General features: G+C 40.2%; 1 pseudogene; it reads left to right on the top strand.

Moving 5' to 3' along the window:
• The first annotated feature begins 1,136 nt into the window (after positions 1-1,136).
• On the top strand, positions 1,137-8,129 carry LOC100391297 (endosome-associated-trafficking regulator 1 pseudogene; annotated as a pseudogene).
• The last annotated feature ends 4,941 nt before the right edge of the window (positions 8,130-13,070 follow it).

Raw genomic sequence — 13,070 nt, 5'->3', positions numbered from 1 at the left:
TTAAGGGCCAATAAGAACCCCAATTTTTGTTTTTTTGTGACTAATGAAATAGAGTTATGAAAAGTCAGAGTAAAGCTTAAATTTGAATAATTAGTAAAAGTTACACTCAGTTTACATCAAAAAACCCAACATGGTTCAGTACTTAAAGTCACGTTTCATAAAATCACAATGACTATGCATGAAGTTGGTACTAACTGAAACACTAAGTCTTACGAAAATAAGGGCATCACTTGAAGTTTGAAAAAGAAAGGCAAACAGGTAACAGAATAAAGTCTGATTATATCAAAATAAAGCTCCTATATTAGATTTGTATGCTGTGCATTATGAGTCATATGCATTCATGTATTACATAGCGTATATATTATGATTGCAGACTAGACAAAGAATTAGCATGCAGTAAAACAAACCACGCTGGATTTTACTAAACATAATGTTTTGTCTTATTTAGAAACTTAAGGATAAATACAGCATTTGGTGAAGTATCAGTATACTGGAGAAGCAGCAAAAACCAATTCACAAAAATTTCCCGTTGATAGAAGTCTAGATTACAGTCTATTGCCTTATTTTAAATTTCTGTTATATAAATGTAAAAGTCTTGTTATACCATGAAATGTGCTGAATACATGCAAACTTAAAGAAATATTTTCAGATAAGCTCTAAAGGATATCAGATAATAATTTATTACAAAAATAAAGATGTTAATTTATGAAGGACAAATATCATTTCCAGTAGTTACATTGTCAAAGTAGTTATTGTGCTAGAAAGACTATTTCCCTGACGCAATAAAACAGTCTCTTATGATGGAAATAGCAGAGAGAAAATAATCTGGCATAATTCCTACTTCGGTGCTATAGTAAAAGGTAGAGAAAAAGGAAGTCCACATAAATACCTAATACAGTCTTCATAATTCTTAGAAAACAAAGAATCTAAAATAGTGAGTATTTTTTAAATTTCATGTTTATTAGACTGATGTTGAAAAGTTAGTCTAGTAAAAAAGAGTATGAAAAATTAGAAGAAATTAAAGAATTTACTCAATGTTAAACCTTAATTTTGTTTTGAGGCAGACACTATGAAAAATTTTACACCCAGAAATAAAATCCTATTTTGCTCAAAGAAATTTCCAGGGCAACTGTACTATGAGGGTAAGGTCTAGCACTTTATAACTACTATATTGCTTTTCAGTTGCCAGTGGAAAATATACAATTCAAGACAAATTCTTCATTCTCTTATCCGACCCCAGATACTCAGCTAACACTGAGGTTGAAACTATGTCCAAGTGTTTGCACATTCACACAAAGTTGCTATTTGGCTGTAAAGGAGCCTTTTAAAAGAGAGGAAGTGAACATAATGGAGAAGGGAACTGAGGAGGAAGAAAAGCTGCTTTTGTGCCATATGAATCATTTATTCGGCCAAGCAATGAACTCACTACTTCTAACTCTAACAATTTATTGGAGAATTCTAAATAGTGAACTCAAAGACTAAATTTAAAAATTGTCAGTATTCAGCAAGTTGTAATTTTTTTCCACTTGAAAATGTTTTTAAAATGTAAATTGTATTTTATCCAGTAATTTCAACTTCCAATATATAAATTTTATAAATCAAACCCAAAATGTTAATTTTTAAAACAGACCCTCCCCCCCAAAATCCCAGATAATAACTTTTATCACAAGCTATTAGGAATTAACAAACTACTGATTTTTTTGTTATTCTTAGTTTAAAAGGCTAATTACAGACATGTCAATCATGAAACCTTAAATTATTACTATTTGCGTTCAACTGATAACCAAGTATCTTAAACTAGTTAAATAAAACCTTTGTACAACTGGTGAGTACTGTTGAGATTTACTTTACCAAAGTCTCCATGAGGCAGTCCTGGTTCTTAATCAGTATAGACAGACTAGAGTCAGATTTTTCTTTTTTTTTTTTTCTGAGACAGTTTCGCTCTTGTTACCCAGGCTGGAGTGCAATGGCGCGATCTCGGCTCACCGCAACCTCCGCCTCCTGGGTTCAGGCAATTCTCCTGCCTCAGCCTCCCGAGTAGCTGGGATTACAGGCACGCGCCACCACGCCCAGCTAATTTTTTGTATTTTTAATAAACACAGGGTTTCACCATGTTGACCAGGATGGTCTCGATCTGTTGACCTCGTGATCCACCCGCCTCGGCCTCCCAAAGTGCTGGGATTACAGGCTTGAGCCACTGCGCCTGGCCCGGTACTTGCTTCTTGAAAAGAGAAATCATCAGGTCCAATCTGTGCCCAAATGGCTTTACTGACATATCAAAGATGATGTAGAATTTTTGCTACGTTTCTCATCACAAAACAGTTTACTTAAAAAATATGAATAGAGAGAGCACACATTTACGGTCAACTGATTTTCAATAAAGATGCCAAGAACACAGAGTGAGGAGAAAACAGTCTCCTCAGTAAACAGTGTTGGGAAAACTGAATGTCCCCATGTAGAATAATGAAATTAGCCTCTCCTTTCATATCACACACAAAAATCAACCCGAAATGGGTTAAATACTTAAACATAAGATCTGACAACATAAAACTCCTAGAAGAAAACATAGGGAAAAATCTCTCTGACACTGGTCTGGGCAATGATTTTCTGAGTATGACCCTAAAAGTAGAGGCAGCAAAAGCAAAAATAGACAAATGAGATGTCATCAAACTAAAAAATTCTGCTCAGCAAAGAAAACAATCAAGAGTGAAGAAACAACCTGAAGAACGGGAGAAAATATTTGAAAACAAACCAAGCCGTGTGCAGTGGCTCACGCCGGTAACCCCAGCACTTTGGGAGGCTGAGGTGGGCGGATCACCTGAGGTCAGGAGTTGAAGACCAGCCTGACCAATATGGTGAAACCCCATCTTAAACAAAACAAAACAAAACAAAACACCCATATAGCCGATAAGAAATTAGTATCCAAAATATGTAAAAAGCTAAAACAACGAAATAGCAAGAAAATAAATAAGCCCACTAAAAAACAGGCAAAGGGCGTAGACGTTTCTTAAGAGATGACATACAAATCGCCAACAAGTATATAAAGTAATGCTCAACATTGCTAATCATCAGGGAAATGCAAATTAAAACCCAATGAGATATTACCTCACACCTGTTGGAATGACAATTATCAAAAGATGAAAGAGAACGAGTGCTGATGAGGATGTAGAGCGAAGGAAACCTTTGTATACTGTTGCTGGGAATGTAAATTAGTATAGCCACTATGGAATACAGTACGGAGGTTCCTTAAAAAAATAACAATGGGGCCGGGCGCGGTAGCTCAAGCCTGTAATCCCAGCACTTTGGGAGGCCGCGGGTGGATCACGAGGTCAACAGATCGAGACCATCCTGGTCAACATGGTGAAACCCCGTCTCTACTAAAAATTACAAAAAATTAGCTGGGCATGGTGGCGCGTGCCTGTAATCCCAGCTACTCAGGAGGCTGAGGCAGGAGAATCGCCTGAAGCCAGGAGGCGGAGGTTGCAGTGAGCCGAGATCGAGCCATTGCACTCCAGCCTGGGTAACAAGAGTGAAACTCCGTCTCAAAAAAATAAATAAATAAAAATAACAATGGAACTATCATATGATCCAGCAGTCCCACCACTAGCTATAAATCCAAAGGAAAGGAAAGCAGTATACTGATGAGGTATCTGCACTCCCATGTTCATTTCATTTTTATTCATAACAGCCAGGATAGGGTATCAACCTAAGCAACCATCAGTGAATGAACTGATAGAGAAAATGTGGTATATGCACACAACAGAATACTATTCAGCCTTCAAAGAGAAGAAAATCGTGTCAGTTGCAATGACACAGATGAATCTGGAGGACATTATCATAAGTGAAATAAGGTAAAGCACAGAAAGAGAAATGCCAATGATCTCACTCACATGTGGAATCTAGTGGTTACCAGAGGCCGGGGTACAGAAGGGCTGGGGAAATATCGGTCGTTTAAACAGGAGGAATACATTCAAGAGATCTATGGTGCACCATAGGCCTACAGTTAATATATTGTAAGCCTGAAAATTGTGGAGGGTAAATTCTAAGTGTTCTCACCACAAAAAAAGTATGTGAGGTAATGCATTATGGTTAATTAGCTTGATTAAGCCATTCCACAATGTGTACATATATCAAAAAATAATGTTTTATACCATAAACATATTTATCAATTTAAATAAGTAAACAATAGAAGAGAATGAAAATATTCTGCATTTTGTGTAAATGAATGAATAACATACTTTTTTTTTTGGCTTAGAGTCATTCTGTAACCTAAAACCGACACAGAACACAACTTCTTTTTTTTTTTATTGCATTTTAGGTTTTGGCGTACATGAGCAGAACATGCAAGACAGTTGCATAGGTACACACATGGCAGTGTGTTTTGCTTCCTTTCTCCCCTTCACCCACATTTGGCATTTCTCCCCAGGCTATCCCTCCCCTCCACCCCTCCCACTGGCCCTCCCCTTTTCCCCCCAATAGACCCCAGTGTTTAGTACTCCCCTCCCTGTGTCCATGTGTTCTCATTTTTCATCACCCGCCTATGAGTGAGAATACGCGGTGTTTCATTTTCTGTTCATGTGTCAGTTTGCTGAGGATGATGTTCTCCAGATTCATCCATGTCCCTACAAACGACATAAACTCATCATTTCTGATTGCTGCATAATATTCCATGGTGTATATGTGCCACATTTTTCCGATCCAGTCTATCATCAGTGGGCATTTGGGTTGGTTCCAGGTCTTTGCTATTGTTAACAGTGCTGCAATGAACATTCGTGTGCATGTGTCCTTATAGTAGTACGATTTATAGTCCTTTGGATATATACCCAGTAATGGGATTGCTGGGTCAAATGGAATTTCTATTTCTAAGGCCTTGAGGAATCGCCACACCGTCTTCCACAATGGTTGAACTAATTTACACTCCCACCAACAGTGTAAAAGTGTTCCTTTTTCTCCACAACTTCTTTTGGAAAGTTACACACTTGTTTCCTTACACTTTCATTTTCTATTTGAAATTGTCTGAAAATCCCTAAGTCTCAGCAGAAGTGTCTATCTGACATAATTTTATGAGACTCTATTTTGTTTTTTTTGAGATGGAGTCTCTGTCACCCCGGCTGGAGTACAGGGGTGCAGTCTCGGCTCACTGCAACCTCCGCCTTCTGGGTTCAACATCAGCCTCCTGAGTAGCTGTGATTACAGGAGCCTGCCACCAAAACCAGCTAACTTTTGTATTTTTAGTAGAGATGGAGTTTCGCTATGTTGACAAGGCTGGTCTCAAACTCCTGACCTCAAGTGATCCACCTGCCTTGGCCTCCCAAAGTGCTGGGATTACAGGTGTGAGCCCCTGCATCCAGCCTGGACTCTATTCTTAAAATTAAAAACCAGAAGAGCAACCATACGTCTTGTGCATTTCCTCTAACTTACTCCATTTTCAAGGTACATCTGATACTCCCTGCTTCTGCTTTTTTCCCAGACAAATCACTTGGTAATATATAGGCACTGATTCTCCTTGACTATACCCAGTTTTTTACAGAATTAGAATTAAGGTTGGTAAAGTGGTTAAATTCACCTGAGTTACAGTGAGGAAAGTAAGGCCCACAGAACCTATGTTACTAACCCAGATATCCACAACCTGTATGTGGCACAGCAAAGATTAGAAACCATGTTTCCAGACACCATCTGCTGCTCTCCGCAAAATGTCCCCACTAACTCCCCTGAAGGACCCTGGAATTCATAACTGATAAAATCTTTGCAACACACTTTAGTAAGAATTTACTATGAGGCTTAAAAGGGTATGCCCAGTCTCTACTCCTGGAATTCTATCCTAGCATAAAAATCCAAATTGTCAGACAGTCTTCATATACAATTATTCATGTCTAGTATTTATGATAAAAATTGCTCTAGAATTTCATTTTTCAAAATGTCCAATAATAAGGGGAGACGCTATTTCCACTACAATGAAGCAATTTAAAATGTTTGTTAAAGTTTTACGAAAGTGTTAAAAGAGGTACTTTTCCATGTCAAGTGACCTGTCAGGAGGTGACAAGTCATAAAAATACATGAATGTATGTTAAGTAAGTTTTTTCAATCAAATAAATCATTAGCTTTTACCCTGGCATGGTGGTTCATGCCTATACTCCGAGCTACCTGGGAGACCAAGACAGGAGGATCACCTGAGCCCGAAGTTCAAGGCCAGTCTGGGCAAAACAGCTAGACCTCATCTCTAAAAGCACTGAAATTTAAATAACACAGATGTATGCTAAACAAATGTTTTCGATCAAATAAATTCATAGATTTTCACTGAGTAAGGTTCTATCACATTAAGACTGACAGAGGCAAAAGTGGAATATTATTTTAAACAAGTAGCAGTTGTACAGGGGGAGAGAATGATCTACTTTTCCTAAGAAATACACTTAGTTTTTTTAAACTGGCATTGCACAATTCATTTTCTTCCTCATAGGGAAGAAAAACCTGCCTCAATAATCACTTGAGGTTAGGAATAAAATGAGTTTCCTAACACCCCCCCCCTATAAAAAAAAACTTCAAGATCTTCATGATTAAAGCTGAGCTGTGACTTACTTTGGAGAATGTAATAAATATCTTCCAAGTGCTTTTGAGAGACTGAAGGAACGTCCTCCTTTAAAGCCCTACATCTCTCTCGTCAAAGCTTTAAACCATCCTCAGGAGTTACAGGCCTTAAATTTAAAAATCTGTAAATCTTGTCTAATCTTAACTCCAGGAAAAGACTGAATTAGCAGAAGCAGTCCGAAGAATATAACTGACTTCACTGAGCATACGTGGTTTTACTTCTAAGACAGAAATGAGACGTATGATGTATGTAATTTGACAAGATTTAAGTTCCCTTCACACATTAAGAACAACCAGATTGAGCGGCGGCGGCCGAAGGGGGCGGGCAACGGGGGCCCCCCAGGTCCCTGCCCAGGCTGCCACTTCTGAGGCTCATTTAGTGTTTTTTCTACTTAGGAAATCAAGGACAATCAATTGTAGTTATCTTACAGCTGCTGTTCTGGGATCAGAAGGAAAACGCTGATGACATAACTGCTCTTTTGGTGTTTAGTAATTTCTTAAAATGACTGGCTTTTATGACAATGTCTTCCAGAGCGCATTAGAATCCATACAATTGCAGGGATTTCACCAAGAACGGCTGCACAGAAACTCCTGGGCAACTCAGCCAGGGGCTGCTCCCACTGTGGTGGCACCACACTGGAACCTCGCTCACGATAAACACCTTAAGGGCACAACTGCGCATTTAGACAAGATACTTGGAGTATCTGCAGCCGTTTTTCGAAGAGCCGGCAGGGGCCGGTGACCTCCTGGAAGAGGAGGAGGACGAGGACACCGGATGGAGTGGGGCCTACCTGCCGTCCGCCATGGAGCAGACTCACCCCGAGAGGCTCCCTGCCGGCGCGTCGCCCTGCAGCACATACCTTTCCTTTCTCTCCACCCCAGCAGAGCTGGCAGGGCCTGAGTCTCTGCCCCCTTGGGCACTGAGTGACACTGGCTCCCGGGGGTCTCCGGCCTCACCAGCAGGGAGTCCTAGCGCAGACTTTGCGGCTCATGGAGAGTCTCTGGGGGACCGGCACCTACGGAAGCTGCAGATGAGTTACGAAGCACTGAAAGATGAAAATTCTAAGCTGAGAAGGAAGCGGAATGAGGGTCAGAGCTTCTCTGAAGCTCAAACAGAAATGCCGAGGACGCTTGAGCGGAAATTAGAAGCAAAAATGATCAAGGCAGAAAACCACGTAATGAAGCTGAAACAGGAGGTAAATTTGCTTCAGGCGCAGGTCTCCAACTTCCAGCGAGAGAACGAAGCCCAGCGGCGCGGCCAGGGCGCCAGCCTGACCGTGGTGAAGCAGAACGCGACACAGCTTTGCAGAACCTCGGAGGGGTCACGAGCGGCGCACAGGCTTCCATCAAGCAGCTGGGTTCGGGAGCCGAGACGCTGAATCTTGTTGTTGAAACCCTTAAATCTACAGACAGAATTTCTGAGATTACAGATGAGGAGGACCCTTGAGGACCCCCGGGTGTTTTCGGCTGTGTGTATGCTCCGAGATCACCACCGCTTGTCTAAATGCGCAGTTGTGCCCTTAAGGTGTTTATCGTGAGCGAGGTTCCAGTGTGGTGCCACCACAGTGGGAGCAGCCCCTGGCTGAGTTGCCCAGGAGTTTCTGTGCAGCCGTTCTTGGTGAAATCCCTGCAATTGTATGGATTCTAATGCGCTCTGGAAGACATTGTCATAAAAGCCAGTCATTTTAAGAAATTACTAAACACCAAAAGAGCAGTTATGTCATCAGCGTTTTCCTTCTGATCCCAGAACAGCAGCTGTAAGATAACTACAATTGATTGTCCTTGATTTCCTAAGTAGAAAAAACACTAAATGAGCCTCAGAAGTGGCAGCCTGGGCAGGGACCTGTGCCTTCCGCTGGCACTCAGGGCTCCATCTGGCTCCCAGGTCACTCTCGCGGCCCCAGCGGGTGGTCTCTGCAGTCCTGGCCTGAGGGTGGAGGGGCCACCGTGTGGCTGCTGGTGTCCCCCCCTCTCCGCCCCGGCCCTGGGGACCAAGACCACGCATTCCGTGCTGTGAAGCTGTCTAAATGGGCCTCGTTGGCTGGGGGTTCTGATGAACATTTTCAAGCAGTTTTTGTACGAGGCGGTTGAGAATTCAGGAATTTCAGGTATGAGCAGAGCCTGCCCAGGTTTGTATGAGGTCCCAGCTGCCTTTCTGACCGCCTCCCGCAGAGGGAAGGCCACACACACTAAATGCCTTTTTAACTATTTTCCTATAGTTAAACCCGAAACCTCCGCCTCCTGGGTTCAAGTGATTCTCCTGCCTCAGCCTCCTTCTGAGTAGTTGAGATTACAGGCGTGTGCTACCACACCCAGCTAATTTTGCATTTTTAATAGAAACATGGTTTCTCCATGTCGGTCAGGCTAGTCTTGAACTCCAGACCTCAGATGATCTGCCCACCTGGGCCTCCGAAAATCCTGGGATTACAAGCATAAGCCACCATGCCTGGCAAATACATCTTTCATGAAAGGAAGAATCAATAAATTGATAGGACATACTTATTTGCTGTCTCTTTTAAGAAATTGCTACAGCCATCCCGGCCTACATCAACCACCATCCTGATCAGTCAGTAGCCATCAACATAGAGGCCAGACCCTCTGACAGCTAAAAGATTATGACTCATCGAAGAATCAGGTGTTCGTTAGCACTTTCCGCAATAAAATATTTTTTAGTTAAGGTGCGTACCTTGCTTTTTAAAAAATACAATGCTATCACACACTAAATTGACCATAGTGTAGTATGAACATATCTTTCAGAAGCACTGAGAAGCCAAAAAAGTTGTGTGACTTGCTTTATTGCAATATTAGCTTTACTGCAGTGGTCTGGAACCTGCAGCATCTCTGAATTGCACATATATAAGAAAATCCACCCCATGCTAAGTGTTTATGTTAATGTGTTCTGACAAATGTATAACCACTGTCATTCAGAACATAGACCATCTCCATATTTCCAGAAAAGTTCCCTCATGGTACTTTGTAGGCATTCCACCGCCCTCCCTAAATCTAGGCTAATATTGATCTTTCTGTGTCATATAGACTAGTTTTGCCTGTTTTATGATTTCATATAAATGGAATTATACAGTACGTAATTTTTTTAAGTTTGGCTTTTTTTGTTGCTGTTATTATGCTTTATTCGTTTGTTGTTACATGCATAGTAGGTTTTTCCCTTTTATTGCTGAATAGTAGTCCATTAGCTGAATAATACTGTGCTTTATCCATTCATCCGTTGAGAATTACAGTTCCTGCATATCTTGGCCAGTCCTTTCCCTACCTTCAGCATTCTAATAGGTGTGTAGTTGAGTCCTAAATTATTCTGGTCTATTTTGTTTCCACAATGACTAGTGGCTTTATGTATCTTTTCTTGTACTTAGGCTTAGAGAGATGGCAATATATGCTTCTTTGGAAAGTATGTTCAAATTCCTTTGTTCTTTATTAGATTGTTGTTTTATTGTTGAATTTTAAGAGTTAAACATTATACTTAATTTATTCTATGTATATAACTCCTTTTCCACTTGTATATATTGCTGATATATTACGGTTTGGGATTGGTGTTTCATTCTCATTCTCTCTCTCTCTCTGTCTCTCTGTCTCTCTCTGTCTCTGTCTCTGTCTCTCTCTCTCTGTGTGTGTGTGTGTGTTTTCTGAGACAGTCTTGCTGTGCCCAGGCTGGAGTGCAGTAGCGTAGTCTTGGTTCATTGTAACGTCCGGCTCAGGTGATTCTTCTGCTTTAGCCACAGGTAGCTGGGATTACAGGCATGCAATACCATGCCGGATAGGGTGTGTGTGATTTTGTTTTTTGTTTTTGTTTTTGTTTTTGTTTTTGTTTTTTGGTGTTTTTTAGTAGAGATGGGGCTTTGCCATGTTGGCCAGGCTGGTCTCAAATTCCTGGCCTCAGGTCATCCACCACCTTGGCCTCCCAAAGTGCTGCGATTACAGGGGTGAGCTACCATGCCTCGCCTCCTTTTCCTAATAGTGTGTTTTGAAGAGAAAAAATTTCTGATTTTGGTGAAATCCAGTTAATTTTTAAATTTTATTTATTTATTTTTGAGATAGGGCCTTGCTTGGTCACTCAGGCTGGAGTACAGTGGCATTATTTCAGCTCACTGCAACTCTGCCTCCTGGGTTCAAGCGATTCTTGTTCCTCAGCCTCCCAAGTAGGCACCCACCCCCACACCCAGCTAATTTGTATTTTTAGTGGAGACAGGGTTTCACCTTGTTGGCCAGGCTGGTCTCGAACTCCTGACCTCAAGTGATCCACCCACTTCTGCCTCCCAGAGTCCTAGGATTATAGGTGTGAGCCACCATACCCGGCCCCAATTAATTTTTTTATGGTTTGTGTTCTATATAAGCGATCTTTTCCTATCCCAAGTTCATTAAATTTTCCTCTGGTGTTTCTAGATGTTTAATAGTTTAAGCTTTTACATTGAGATCAATCGTGTTTGTATATAGTGTGAGGTCAGGGTTTACTTTTTATTCCATAGAAATATTTTGTTAGTTAAAGACTTTGCTGAAAAGATTATTCTTTTCCCCATGGAATTAGTTTGGAATTTTTGTCAATAATTAATTGATCATATATGTCTGCTCCTATAATTTATCTTTTGTTCCATTGCTCTACATACATTCTTATGCCATTACTACCCTGTCTCATTATAGCTTCATAGTAAGGTTTTGAGAGCTTGTAGTTAGTGGTAAATCTTTCGGCTTTGTTTTTCTCTATATTGTTTTGGCTATTTTAGGTCCTTGAATTTCAATACAAAGTTTAGAATCAGCTTGTTAGTTTCCACAAAAAGTTTTTCAGGATTTTGATTGGGATTGCATTTCAAACTCTAGATAAATTTTGAGAGAATTGGCTATTTTAGCAATATTGCATCTTCTCATCAGTGAGCATGGTATCTCTGTGCATTTACTTACTCCTTCTTTACTGCTTTTTAAAATTGTTTTTTATTTTACTTTTTTCAATAGAGATGAGGTCTCACTGTTACCCAGGCTGGTCTACTCCTGGGCTCGAGCAATCTGTCTGCCTCAGCCTCCCAAAGTGCTCAGATTTAAGGCATGAGCCACCATGCCTGGCCAGGGCTTCCTCTTTCTCTTGGCAATAGTTTTTACTTTTATTGTCCACATGTTGGACTCACTTTTCTGAATGTATCCCTAAGTATTTCATGGTTTAATGCTAAAATAGTGTTAACATTTTTATACATTTCCAGCTGTTTATCACATTTACATTCAGTTGGTATCTTGTGACCTTATTAAATTCACTGATTGGGCCTAGTATCTTCTTTTATAAATAGTGTGGGTTTTTCTGTGTACGTGATTATTGTCTGCCTGTAAATTGCATTATGTTTTTTCCCTTACCTATGTGCTTTCTACATCTTGTTCTTCTTTATTATACTGAATATTTTCCTATATACCTTCTAAATAATGTCGAATAGAAGAAATGACAGTAGACACAATCCTTTCTCTATTCCCGATATTAGGGGGAAAGTGCTTAGTCTTTCACCATTAAGTATGATGTCAGCTGTAGAGATTTTTAGTCAATGCACTTTATTAAGTTTGAGGAAGTTTCCTTCTATTCCTAGGCTGTTTAGAGTGTTTTGTGTTTTTATTTCTTTAATTATGAATGGTTGTTGATTTTGTCAGATTCTTTTCCTGCATATTTAGAGATTTTCATGTGGATTTTCTCCTTCATTCTGTTAACAACATAATTACTGCTGAATTTTTTAAATATTAAACTTTACATTATTAAACCCTAGTTGGTTGTCACTTGTTATGCTTTTGATGTATTGCTAGATTTCACTGAGATTTTTGTGTCTGTGTTGATGAGTGATATAGGTATGTAGTTTTCTTGTAATGTCTTTTATCTGGTTTTCGTATCAGAGTAATGTTGGTCTATGCGTTGAGAAGTATTTCCTCCTGTTTTCTGAAAGAGTGTGCAGGAATTGAATTATTTGTTAAGTGTTTGAAAGAATTAAAGTCGCATCAGCATGGGATTTCTTTAGATACAGGGCTATTTAGGGTTTTTCTTTTGTCTACTTAGAAATGTGCATCATTCAGAGAACTAGCTTTGAGTCTTATTGATATTCTTTTCTAACAAAAACATTTAAAGGTATTAATTCCTAAGTACTAGTTAGACATGTTTTTTTTTGAGACAGAGCCTTGCACTGTCGCCCAGTCTGTAGTGCAGTGGCGCGATCTTGGCTCACTGCAGTCTCCACCTCTTGGTTTCAAGCAATTCTCCTGCCTCGGCCTCCTGAGTAGCTGGGACTACAGGCACGTGCCACCACGCCCAGCTAATTTTTTTTTTTTTTTTTTTTTTTTGTATTTTTAGCAGAGACGGGGTTTCACCGTGATGGTCAGGATAGTCTTGATCTCCTGATCTCGTGATCCACGTGCCTCGGCATCCCAAAGTGCTGGGATTACAGGCGTGAGCCACCACTCCCAGCTGACATATTGTTATTGTTTAGCTTTACAAGCTTCAGGCTTTTCCT

The sequence above is a fragment of the Callithrix jacchus genome, chromosome 7 (assembly GCF_049354715.1).
Source record: "Callithrix jacchus isolate 240 chromosome 7, calJac240_pri, whole genome shotgun sequence".
Taxonomy (NCBI): Eukaryota; Metazoa; Chordata; class Mammalia; order Primates; family Cebidae; genus Callithrix; species Callithrix jacchus.
Note: the sequence above shows the minus strand (reverse complement) of the source record. Positions and strands in the feature narration are given on the sequence as shown.